We start from the raw sequence: 13,872 nt of genomic DNA, 5'->3' as shown, positions 1-13,872 counted from the left end.
AGGAAATGGAATTGACTTGAGTACCGCGTGGTGCTCGCTTCGAGTAACGAGCATCTTGAGTACCCTAATACTCGAACGAGCATCAAGCTCGGACGAGTACGCTCGCTCATCTCTATTTCTTTATATTCACTTTGCCTTTACCCCTTAAGGTTGTGGCTCTTTTTTTTTTTTTTTTGTGTTTAGTTTTCTTCCCCACTTTAAAAAAAATCATAATTCTACTATTTATCCATCAATGTAGTTTTTTTGAGGGCTTGTTTTTTGCGGAACGAGTTGTATTTTTTAGTGGTACCTTTTAATGTATCATATAATCTACTGAAAAACCTTTTAAAAAATTCTAAGAGTGGTGAAATGGGAAAAAAAATGCAATTACGCCATCTTGGGGGGATCTTGTTTCTACAGTGTATACACTACAGAAAAAAATAACATGATAAATTTATTCTGTGGGTCAGCACGATTACTAGAATTCCAAATTTATATAGTTTTTTTTCCTATGCTATTTTTAAAATTTAAAATACATTTTGAAAAAAATTTTTTTAAGTATTTCTGCTGCCATCTAACATCATCTTTTACTTTCCGTCAACATAGTTGTGTGAGGGCTTGTTTTTTTTTCAGGGATATTCTGTAGTTTTTATTAGAACCATTTTGTAGAACACATGTCTTTTTGATTGGTTTTTATTACATCTTTTCTTGGAGATGGGGTGACCAAAAAGTGCAATTTTGTCGTTTATTTTTCTGATGAAGTTCACCGTGTTGGGCAAATAATCTATTACTTCTAGATTGGACTTTTATGGATGCAACGATAGCAAATTGTTTTGGGGTTTTCATATTTTGATTTTTTTTTTATTGCAAATATTGCAAAAGGGGTTAAACTTTTGTTAGTTTTCATTTTTTTAATAATTAATAAAACTTTTTAAATGGATTTTTACATTAGATTAGTCAAGAATTTGTGATGGTTTGATCTCTACTGCCGTATGATGTAATACTATGGTAATACATTATTAATTACATTATACCACGATCTGACAGGCAGTCTATCAAGCCGCACCACAGGCATGGCTTGATAAGCAATCTGCAATGGCAGCCCTGGAGGCTTTCAGAAGGCCTTTCGCTGCCATTGCAATCAAACGGCACTCACGATCTCATGGCGGGGGGGTCGTTCGGTATGCTTAAAACCACCTGGAACCTGATTATCAGCTCATTTCCTCTCCTACATTTCCGGTGATCCTCGGGATCCCCTGGTTTTGTACTTATAACCCTTCTATCAACTGGAAGTCAAGGACCATTGCCTTCCCCTCAGAGTACTGTATGGAGAACTGTCAGATGGCGCCATCCACCCTCAAACCAGTGCAAGACCCCGAGGTTTGTCATCAGACCTGCAAGAAGTTACCATCTCAGTACCAATTGTTCAGGGATGTCTGCAGCCAAAACAAAGCTGACCAACTAGCACCTTATCGGCCATATGATTATCCAGCAGAATTGCTCCCTGGAGCCACTATTCTGTTCAGACGAATTTTCGAAGCCAGAATTGAAGGTACTCAAAGAAAACCTGGACAAAAACTTGCAGAAAGGTTTAATTCGGCCTTCTTTCTCCCTGGCTTGTGCACCCATATTCTTTGTAGGAAAAAAAGACTCAACCCTGTGGCCATGTATTGGCTACAGGGAGTTAAATAAGATTACAATTAAAAATCGCTACCCTTTTCCTTTGATACTGGAGAGACTCTGTTTTGCTAATATCTTCACTAAACTAGATCTAAGAGGGGCTTATAACCTGATATGGATTCGCCCAGGAGATGAATGGAAGATGGCATTTAGAACAAGGTATTGCCATTTCGAATACCTGGCAATACCCTTTGCAATGCTTCCGCCACCTTTCAGCACTTTATTAACGATGTGTTTCGAGACCTGTTGGTCCAAGTTGTAGTGCCATATCTCGATGACATCAGTATCTTCTCTGATAACTTGGAGGAACATCACAGGCAAGTCCCGTTGGTCTTGGAACAACTCTAACAACCTGGAAAGGATATGGGCCGGAGGAAAGCTCCTGGAAGCTGGCATCTGGTGTCCATGCCCCCAACCTCACACAGGACTCCTAGGATGGACTCGTGCTCCAGTCGATGCCCCAGCTGATTGAGCTATTCAGCCTGCTAGACAGCTCCCCTGAGTCTGGCACTGTTCCCCTATTCCATGCACATTTATTGTGCTCCGAGCCCTCAGCCTGTAAACCTGCTCCTTCTATACCTGCTTCCTTAAAAGAAGATTGTCTCACCATGTACCAACCCCTGACTTGCTTCCTGACCACATTTCTGCTCAATCCTATGTGCTGCTTTTGACTTCACCATGTACAGACCCCCGGCTTGCCTGACCATGTTGCCTGCTCTTGCTGGCTACCACCCAAGACTCCATCCTAGTGCCTGAATACTACATAGCTGCAGGCACACAGCGGTCAGTTTGTACTAGTCAATCATAAATATCTCCCTCTACTTCACCCCATGCCAAATTCTCCTGCACCCTCCAAACCAGTTCATAAGGACCAGACTGATGAGTTGTTTGAACATTTAGTGTCATGGATGTCAATGGGTCAGTCCAAAAAACTAGAGGAAGTTAAGCCATTGTATGCACCGATGCCCAACCTCCAAAGAAGGAGATGAGGGTGGGTCAATGTGTGTGGTCATCCCTTCACAGGCAATGTGTACTCAGGGGGATGTGGAAACAAAGGTGCCGCTTCCTGGTGCACACTGTGATATAAAGTCCACTCAATGACGATGAAAAAGAAGAGAAGTTGGATTGGCTAGAGATAATTTTTGGGGTTCTGAGATCTGTGGGAAAGAAATGGAATCCAAGATTTTTTGGATTGTGACAGATTTTTTGGATTTGGTGTTGCCTTGCTTATCTAGATTGTATAGATCTGAGTAATAGGAGCTGCATATCTTTGCTATATCCTCTGTTTTGTAATGTAAGCATTCGTTTTTATCTTTGATTTTGGTGATAAATAGAGATGAGCGAGTATACTCGTTTCGAGTATTTACTCGATCGAGCACTGCAATTTTCGAGTACTTCAGTACTCGGGTGAAAAGATTAGGGGGGCACCGGGGGGCGGCGCGGCGGCGCGGGGGGTAGAGCGGGGGACAGGGGGAGCCCTCTCTCCCTCTCCCCCCCACTCCCCGCTGCAACCCCCCACTCACCCACGGCGCCCCCCCCGAATCTTTTCGCCCGAGTACAGAAGTACTCGAAAATCGCGGTGCTCGGGCGAAAAAGGGGCGTGGCCGAGTACGCTCGCTCATCTCTAGTGATAAACTTTTTAAAGTTTTGTTTTTTGATTAAGGCAGTGAGACCAACCAGCTTGGCTGAAATTGAAGATGCCATTAATTCCTTCCTAAAGGGAAAAAAAAAAGCCAAGGCCAGGATGGATTTAGCTCTGTATATTATAAAACATACAAAGTCCTATCCCCACAATTACAGCACTACTTCAATCAGATTAGCAACACAAATCACTTCTTAAATGAATCACTAACTGCCCATTTTTATATTTTTTTCCTAAAGAGGAAAAAGTTTCATCGCTCTGCAGTAGCTACAGACCTATTTCATTAATCAATAATGATATTAAACTCTATGCGAAAATCCTCGCTAATAGAATCAAGACTCTATTACCTAACCTAATTAATGCAGAACAAGTAGGTTTTATACCCCATAGAGAAGCCAAAGACAACATCAAGATGGTACAAAACCGATGAACTTCTCAACAAAATAGATCTAAACTATTCTTTACTCTGCTGGCGATGTCTCAAAACAAAAGGCACATATATACATATATGGTTCTCCTGCCCATTACTTCAACCCTTTTGGTATGACTTGCAAACTTGGATTAATTCTATTTTAGGAACCAAAATTACTATCACCCCTAAACTGTTACTATTAAATTTGAATCCAGCTAATGGCAACATGGGAAAGACAAACTTGCTTCCATTCCTCATAAATGCCATCAAAGTATTAATTCCCAGACATTGGAAAGATACAGATCCCCCTGTCATTCAAGAGTGGTACAATGAGCTAAATACCATGAACAGCTATGAAAAAACTAGATTCCTCCGAGATGAGAATCTGGATAGATATCTGGAGACTTGGAGTAAATGGCTATGCTACAAAAACAGACAGAAGCTTTTGTTTAACCCTTTCCAATCCACTGTCTGACCTGTGAAGACATTAAAGGGGTTGTCCCGCGAAACAAAGTGGGTCTATACACTTCTGTATGGCCATAATAATGCACTTTGTAATGTACATTGTGCATTAATTATGAGCCATACAGAAGTTATCAGAAATTTTTCACTTACCTGTTCCGTTGCTAGCGTCCTCATTTCCATGGAGCCGTCTAATTTTCAGCGTCTAATCGCTAGATTAGACGCGCTTGCGCAGTCCGGGTCTTCTTCTTTTCTGAATGGGGCCGCTCGTGCCGGAGAGCGACTCCTTGTAGCTCCGCCCCGTCACGTGCCGATTCCAGCCAATCAGGAGGCTGGAATCGGCAATGGACCGCACAGAAGCCCTGCGGTCCACCGAGGGAGAAGATCCCGGCGGCCATCTTCAGCAGGTAAGTAAGAAGTCACCGGAGCGCGGGGATACAGGTAAGCGCTGTCCGGTGTTCTTGTTTAACCCCTGCATCGGGGTTGTCTCGCGCCGAACGGGGGGGCTGTTGAAAAAAAAAAAACCCCGTTTCGGCGCGGGACAACCCCTTTAAGATTTAAGGCTGTACAACTCCGAAGTTGGAAGACGTCCATCGGGGTTCTCTTACTGTATATTGCCAGCCTCTCTGCTGTCAGAGCCTATCCAATGTGTCACCTCATGCAGTACTGGCTTTAGCCAGCATATAGCGCCGTTGTATAACGGCAGAAAAAGAGTAAACCCCCTAGGAAAACCAGAATACAAATTGGATTGGAAAGGGTTAATAGCCATGCATAAGCTTCCTAATGACAAACCACTCTCTCGTTTGTAAGGAAAAGGGGGAGGGAAGAGGGGAAAGAAAAGAGGGAATTTTTGCTACCTGACTACATTCAGCATAGATATATGTTCTATTACAATTTAAATATTTTATGCCATTTGGATAATTAAACAGAATCCTCCACTTTTAATTTGTTATTCTAATAATGCTCTGCATGTACGCAGAGAAGCTGTTTCTTGTTTTTCTTTCCCACATGCTTCCCGGGTGTTGATCTGGATAAGCAGATTTCCCTTTTTCCTTTCTGTATCCACCCCAAAATTTATAAATAAAGAATTTATACAAAAAAATACAAACACTGCAAAAAAAAAAGGAAAAAAAAGAGAGGTGGAAGATGAAGTGGAGTTTGACCCAGCATTGACAGACAGGAAGAGTCAGGATTGCAGCTCACAATTGAAGGAGGAAAAGTCAAATGTCGCGGGGCAGCGCCATGCAAAGACGAAGTAGGGTGCATATGCCTCAAAGCTCCCTTAAGGCCCTTTTACATGCAACGATTATCACTCAAAGTTTGCTGAAACAGACAAAAATGAGTAATAATCGTTACATGTAAACACTGGCAGTCATGCACTATTCGTTCAATAATCGTTAGCCAAGGTTTTTCGCTGGCATACAATCCATTGTGTGATCACTGAAAATTATTTCAGTCTAAATGCAGTTCATTCAGTGTTTCCAGCAGCCAGTGATGGTTTTACTTTCTTTGTATATTCAATTAGTGCAGTGTTTACTCAACCATGAGGAGCCTGGCCTAGACCAGAACAATAGAATGTGCAGGCCAGATGTTTGCTTAGCTAGGTGAATTGTTTATGCAATAACAATCGCCTAAACACAGGTCCAGGAGGAAAACACAGATGATTAATTAGCTAATGGAGTGATTATCTGTACTTGTAATTTTATGTGTGATTGTTCTCAGTAAGAGAAACCAAGTATGTAATTTTATGCAAACGCATGACTAAAGGCTGATTTAGACAGGAGAATGGCTCAAAATTCCTTTGAGCGATTCTCGTTCTGTCCAAATGCACTGACATCGTGCAGTTTTCGTGCACGAGTCGATCGCTGAATTATAGCTTGCTAGAATTGAGCGATGAGCTGTTATCAGTGGCGCAGGCAGTTATCAGCTGGCTGCACTGATAAGATTCTCTGTGCGTGTGTCCTTCTGTGAATTCACAGCTGGGCACAAGCTGTAAACGCAGAAAACACTACAGAGATAGTGGCAGTGTGCCGCTGCACCTGCATATCTCTGTAGTAGCTAATTAGCTACTATAAAGTATCGTCGTTTGAGCGACTTTTCAGCAATCATCTGTCAGTGTAAATGGGGTATAAATCTTTCAAACTTTCGGCAGTCTGAGCGATTATCTTTGTGTGCGAAAGGACCTTTAGGCACTTAGTAGCATATGAGTACTTTAATGCTGCAGTGTTGGCCATCCTCCTTGATCCCTGCTACAAAGCCAAAATGACAAATCTCATTCTGGCAGTGGACAGGGACCTCAAAATGCAGCAGTATCAGGACAGACTGTTAAGCACCTCGAGCAGAGCATTTCCCCATGGCATCCATAATGGCTTGCAGTTCTATGGCCCATGGCAGACGGGCAGGAAGGTGCTGCTGTAGAACCACCATAGCTGATGTCACAGGGAACTCTAACAGAGGTGTGGCATAGTTTTGCAGGCCGTCCAAGTCTGGAGCAACAGCACAGGGTAGGACTCACAGTCACAGACCGCACTTATCGATGATGGTCCAAGATAGGCTCCCACATGGATGTACTAAGATATGGTGTTGGCCCCTTTCACTTCTGGGTGTCTGTTAGATGAGTGGCCAGAGTTTTCACAACATGTTTTAGAGGTGCTGGCATGCCCTACTGCCAGTGTGCTATCAGAAAGGGTGTTCAGCACAGCTGGGGGTGTGATAACTGGCAGACACATCCACCTGTCCACAGACAATGTGGCTCCCCTGATGTTCATAATAATGAACCATGGATTTTACACACCTGACTTCTGCACCCTCATGGCAGAGTCAACTGATTAATTAGCATGCTAGTAATTTACTCAAATATGTCTGAGCATAGATTTACATCAAAGACCACACTGTATCCTCGATGTACTGGTGCTGCTGCTTCTGCTCTCTTTCTCCTGCTTCAGCCATGTTTTCTTCTCTTTTAGCTCCCCCCAAAAAACTTTTCAAAGCACTAGAAACAGCTGTAGCTCTACAACCGTTCCTTGGAGAAGGTCCTTGCTTGGCTGTTCTGCCCACCTGGTAGAATTTGTCCTTTGCAAGCTTTGACATTGCTTTTAAAACAAGCAGCAAACCTGCTGTCTTCCTTGATTTTGGTAGCTCTGCAGCTGTTCCTAGGAGCGGGCATGTGCTTGAGTGTTGTGTTTACCTGGCAGAATTTCTCCTTGTAATATTTATGATATTTTTTTTAGGCTGGGTTCACACAGGGCTGATTTGTCGCGGTTTTGCCGTGTTTTTTTTCATTGCGGTTTTGACGCAGAAGAACTGTTTCTGCGGCAAAAGCGCTTCAAAGGTTCATTTTGGCTTGCGGATTTTGCCGCGGATTTTCGTGCGGAAAAATCAGCACACTTTTTTTCCGTAGCGCTTTTTTACTTTTTGTCGCGTATTTGGTGCGGTTTTGGCTGCGTCCATAGAGGTCTATGGACAAAAAAGTGCTGCGGAAAAGACCAAAGAATGAACATGCTGCATCTTTTAAAACTGCGACGCAGTTGCATTTCCGCACTGCGGCTGTGGGGAAAAAATCCGTCCTGTGAGAACAGCTTTTTGGCAAATCTCATTTGTGCTGCATTGCACTGCAAACACAGCGGTTTTGCCGCACTGCGGATATGCAACAGCAATCCGCGGCAAAACCGCGGCAAATCTGCCCTGTGTGAACCCAGCCTTAAAACAAGCAGCACACCTGTTGTGTATATTGAGACAATATTTGATCTCAGAGACCCTATGTGGGTTTTCAATGACACCCCTGTGCTGTGATTGACCCCTACACCACTATTTTGACCAGATGTGTAGCTATATGCAGTTTGGGAGGCTTTGATGCATTTGTGCATCATTTATATGCACCTTTGCAAAGTGACAGAGCGGGAAATGTAAACAAAAGAAGAAATCAGGAAGACTGCGCATGACAGTGTGTATGAGATATTCTGTCATGCGCAGGCCAAATTGCTGCCACACGCTCCACAGTGGTGAAACGCCGCGTGATACATGCAGCATTTTATGCTTACGGTCGTATGAGCCCAACCTTACTTTCATTGACTTTGATAGGCGTTGGAATTGGCTGCCCCAATTCACAATGATTTTGGTGAAATCTGCCAACAGGAACCGATTATTCCACTAATCGTGCAAGTTCAGCTCGATGGGATCAGGACCCAGTGCAGCAGAGTCCTGAGCTGAAGAACAGCCTGAAAAGTATATAGTCCGCTATTTTTTGGATTAACCGAATGGATAGAAGCTGATTTCAGTTATTCTTGCTGTACCTGGCCTATTTCAGACCTTCCTCTCCAGCAATAGGGTAAAAACTGTATGTCACTGGGTGAGGGTGGCTAAAAACAGGGTGACTCCATAGGCTTGTCACAGCCAACCCTGCTCCTTTATTGCCATTCACTCTTGTTCACTTAAAGCAGTAATTTCTAAAAGTAACTTTACCCTAGCTGATAGTTGCCTGAATAATTGCTCCAATAATCAACGATAGAGCGACTGTTGATACGTGTACACATGGCCCCCAACAAGGTACTGAGCAAGAAGTCGCTCAGTAGTCACTAATCATTCAATTTTCGTTAGATGAAATATATAGACTAATGAGAGGTTTTCACTCAATGTAAAAGTGAAGTCCTGCTCCACCTCTATTCTCTGACAAACTATTGCTCATGTGTAACATCACAGGAATGAAAGTTGCTGGAACAGCTTTCGGGAGTTATGTGCCAGAAAGTTGTACCTTAATGCAGACTATTGCAAGACATTTCCTTTAACTAGTTTCAATGTATTTTTTTTTTTTAATGAGCAGACTATAACCGGAAATTTGTATGGCAATAGTAATTATACATTACAGCATCCACCAGGGGTGTAATCTTCTCTGTTTTCTGCCTATTTCCCAAAGGTAACTTCAAGCAAAAATAATTTAATAGTGACAAAGACAAATTGCTCCCAAAAGAATAGTGAAAACACAACTGCCAAACAAATAGGGAAGCACTGCCTGTGATTGGCTGAGCGCTCAGCCGATCAGACACAGCCCTTTCAGGAGGCGGGCATTTTTAATTCCCCACCTGCTGAAAGAGCTTCAGAGCAGTGCCTGGGAGCCAAGAGGCGGAGAGGTGAGTATATATATATTTTTTTTTACACAAACTAAGGAAGGACCAATATTTCAAGCCCTTCCCCGAAAATCACTGCAGTGGTTGCCTGCATCCCATTGCTTTCAATGGGGCCACCGGCAGCAGCGGCGGCGGCCCCATTGAAAGCAATGAGAGAACATTGCGATCCTCTGCCACGGCCGTGGCAGGGGATTCTTTACTCCCCACGGGGAGTGCCATCATTACTGAACACTGTGACAGTGCTGTCACAGTGTTCAATGATGAGGGGAGTCCCCGCAGGGAACATTTACGAGCAGCGTGGACCTATGCAGTGCACGCATGTCCTATCTTTTGCAGGTGCGCGAATTTGCACGCCTGTAAAACATGGACATGTATACACACCATAGGAAAACAATCGTTCTAATAGACGCGTGGTTTTGTGCGCACATACGCACACACAAATATATGCTCGTGTGAACAAGGCCTTAGCCATTAAAAGGTATCATATCTACAAGATTACTTGGTTTCTCTTACTGAGAACAATCACACTTTTACACCTGAAGAACACAGCCTTTTTTTCATCTTTGTTTTTTCATCCCCACTTTCAAAAAAAATCAAAACTGTTTTATTTATCACTTGATGTAGCTGTCTGAGGGCTTGTTTTTTGTGAGACAAGTTGTATTTTTCAATGGTACTATTTAAAAGGAGTTTGTTAGCTCGAACTCGCTACCCAAACCACAGGCATCGTGCTATAGAGCAGGATGTGCTGAGCAGATTGTTAGTTATTTACTATAACTTGTATCTTATTCATTTATATCTCTGCACATTTTGAGCTGAACAGTCCAATGGGTGGTCCTATCAGTGACTGACAGCCTGCCCTGTATGTACAGTCATATACAGATAGCTTTTAATCACTGATAGCTCCGCCCATTGGACTGTTCAGCTTAGAATGAGCAGAGATATAAATGAATGAAATACAAGTTATGCTAAATCTTTCCCCATAAAACTATATATCAGTCTGCTCAGCTCCTCCTCCTGCCTGCAGTTTGGACAGTGTGTTTGAGCGGATGGACTCCCTTTAATGTACCATATCATGTTCTGAAAAACTTTTACAAAATTCCAAGTTGAGTGAAATGGAAGAAAAAGAAGCACTAATTACGTCTTGTTTCTAAGGTGTAAACACTGCAGCAAAAATGACACATAACCTTATTCTACAGATCAGCACGATTACGATGATGCCAAATTTACATAGTTTTATTTTTTGCTGTACTACTTTAAATTTTTGATCCCATCTTCTGACAGCCATAGTTTTTTTAGTCTTTTGACGCTGTAGTTGTGCGAGGGCTTATTTTTTGCAGGACCTCCCGTATTTGCTATTGTTACCATTTTGGAGTTAATGTGAATTTTTGATCGATTTTTTTCATTACATTTTTTCTTGGGGATGGGGTGACTGAAAAAGTGCAATTTTAGCGTTGTGTCGTTTTTTTCTTGCAGCGTTCATCCTGTGGGATAAATAATGTTTTTCTTTGGTAAATTGGACTTTTACGAATGCAGCAAAACTAAATATGCTTTGGGGGCATATTTCTTTTTAATTTTATTAGGAATATGGGAAAAGTTTTTTTTTTTACTTTTTATTATCTTTTATTTTTTCTACTAATTAAAGGGGTTGTCCCGAGGCAGCAAGTGGGTCTATACACTTCTGTATGGCCATAATAATGCACTTTGTAATATACATTGTGCATTAATTATGAGCCATACAGAAGTTATAAAAAGTTTTATACTTACCTGCTCCGTTGCTGGCGTCCTCGTCTCCATGGTGCCGACTAATTTTTGGCCTCCGATGGCCAAATTTGCCGCGCTTGCGCAGTCCGGGTCTTCAGCAGTCTTCTATGGAGCCGCTCGTGCCAGAGAGCGGCTCCGTGTAGCTCCGCCCCGTCACGTGCCGATTCCAGCCAATCAGGAGGCTGGAATCGGCAGTGGACCGCACAGAAGAGCTGCGGTCCACGGAAGCAGAGGATCCCGGCGGCCATCTTCAGCGGTAAGTATTGAAGTCACCGGACCGCCGGGATTCAGGTAAGCGCTGTGCGGGTGGTTTTTTTAACCCCTGCATCGGGGTTGTCTCGCGCCGAACGGGGGGGGGGGTTTAAAAAAAAAAAAAAACCCGTTTCGGCGCGGGACATCTCCTTTAATGAAACTTTCTTAAACTAATTTTTACATTTTTTTTAGTCCGCAACTGGCAAGGCTTGATGAGCAATCAGCTATGGCAGCTTTGCTGGTCTTCAGAAGTCCCATGCTGCCATGGCAACCCAATGGCTCCTTGCAATCTCATCGAATAGGGGTTATTCTGGACCCAAGAATACTGATGAGAGCAGCTAAATACTGCTGTCAGAGCGGATAGCAGTGATTAAGGGCTTAACAGCCACGATCAGCATTCACACTGATTGTGGCTGTTGCTGGGGGATATCAGCTGTCAAAGACAGCCAGCATCCGCATTGCATGGAGTGGGATCGGTTCCCGATCTGGCTCCATACAAACCTTTAACATTCTATAGCATTATAGGGTTAAATATACTTTTATATGAAACTGGGTAGTTATTTCTATAGATGTATTAGTTGAGATGACATCTAGGCGCACTGACAGACCAGCCAATATTGTCCCTTCCTGCCTTCTTGATGTTGGCCCCATCATCAAGCATCTTGAAGCTTTATTGCTACTGTCTGCGGCCTGGCACCAAGTACCAGCTGACAGAACTGCGAGGGCTGCGAGTCCAAAGCAAGAACCAGGCTGCAGACTAATGGGGCCCCAAGACAGTGACAGTCTGAAGCAAAGGTCAGGCAACAGCTACTGCTGAAAGAAATATGTGCGTCCTCTCTCCAACTAGGTAATAATATACATTCCCCCTCTGTAGGAAACAGTAACACCCACCTACGTACAGCCAAAAACCCAAACAGCCTTCTTAACCACTTAGTGACCAGCCTATTTTTTGGTTTAAGGACCAAGCGATTGTCATTGTTGCATTGCCAGAGCCATAACTTGTTGACATAGCCGAATGAGGGTTTTGTTGTGTTTTTGGGACAAGTTGTGTATTTTAATGGAAACACTCTGGGTTACATATAATGTCTCGAATAACTTTTATTACATTTTTTTAGGGTGGAGATGGAAAAAACACCCAAACATTCTGCAATTCTTTATGGGGTTTGTTCTTACAGTGTTCACTATTTGGTAAAATAACGCAATAACTTTCTTATCTGGATCAGCATGATTACTTTGACACCAAGTTTATATAGATTTTTTTATTTTTAACTATTTTTGCACAATAAAAACACGTTTAAAAAAAAACAGATCTGCATCGCCGCATTCTAAGAATGATAACCTCATTATGTTTACGGCAATGGAGCTACGTGAGATCTTATCTTTTGCAGGAAGAGCTATAGTTTTATTAGTACTAGTTTGAAGTACATTTGACTTTCGGATTGCCTTTTATTGCGGTTTTTGGGAGGTGAGCAAAAGAAAAACAGCAATTCTGGCATTTATCTTTTAAATATTTTTTATGGTATTCACCATGTGCGATAGATAGGAAAATGTTTTCATTGTTTGGGTTGTTGCAAACATATTATACTATGATAATGGTATTTGAACTATTTTCTCTTACATAGTAATTGCTTGAATGCTTTCCTTATTTCTCGATTTCTCATACTGTATATAATGGGGTTAATAAATGGCGTGAGGACAATGTATAAAAGAGATTTCAATTTATTTTCATTAAGTGTGCTATTTTCCACTGGAAATACGTAAATGGTAATAATGGTACCATAATAGGTGCTCAGTGTGACCAGGTGAGAACTACAGGTGGAGAAAGCTTTCTTTCTGCCAGTCCCTGTAGAAATCTTAAGAATGGCTATAAAAATACAAGTGTATGATGCAATGACAAATAGAAATGGAAGAACAATGAGGAGTATAGTGAAGATAAAGTCTTCCCATGTGACTACCCAAGTATCCGAAGAAGCTATTTTTAAGACGGGTGCAAAGTCGCAGAAGAAATGGTCAATGATGTTAGAACTGCAGAACCTCAGCTGGCACAAGGAAACCATCTCACCAGGCATTAGAAGGATTCCTGTGGCCCAAGACCAAAAAACAAGATGAAAACAAAGTTTATGGTTCATAACAGAAGAATAACGTAAGGGGTGGCAGATGGCTACATAACGGTCAAAAGACATAGCAGTAAGCACTAAAGACTGAGCAAACACTGATATACAGTGGAAGTAGTACTGGGTGAAGCAACCCTTGGTAGATATCATAGCACCTTCCATCATGATGACAAACAGCATATTCGGTATAATATTTGTAGTAAACAATATGTCCGCCAATGCCAGATGCTTCAAGAAAATGAACATAGGAATATTTAGATACTGAACAAAGGAAACAGAAATGATGAGCATGGCATTTCCAGCTAATATAACAATGTATATGACAAGGAACACAGAAAAGAGTAGAAGCTTAAGGTTGTGATGAGTCTTCAATCCAAGAAGTGAGAAGTCAGAAACCACAGTTTCATTTTCACTGCACATGATCAGAGAGAATCTGTAATATTATAT

This window comes from Eleutherodactylus coqui, chromosome 6 (assembly GCF_035609145.1).
Source record: "Eleutherodactylus coqui strain aEleCoq1 chromosome 6, aEleCoq1.hap1, whole genome shotgun sequence".
Lineage (NCBI taxonomy): Eukaryota > Metazoa > Chordata > Amphibia > Anura > Eleutherodactylidae > Eleutherodactylus > Eleutherodactylus coqui.
This window is presented reverse-complemented; position numbering follows the sequence as displayed.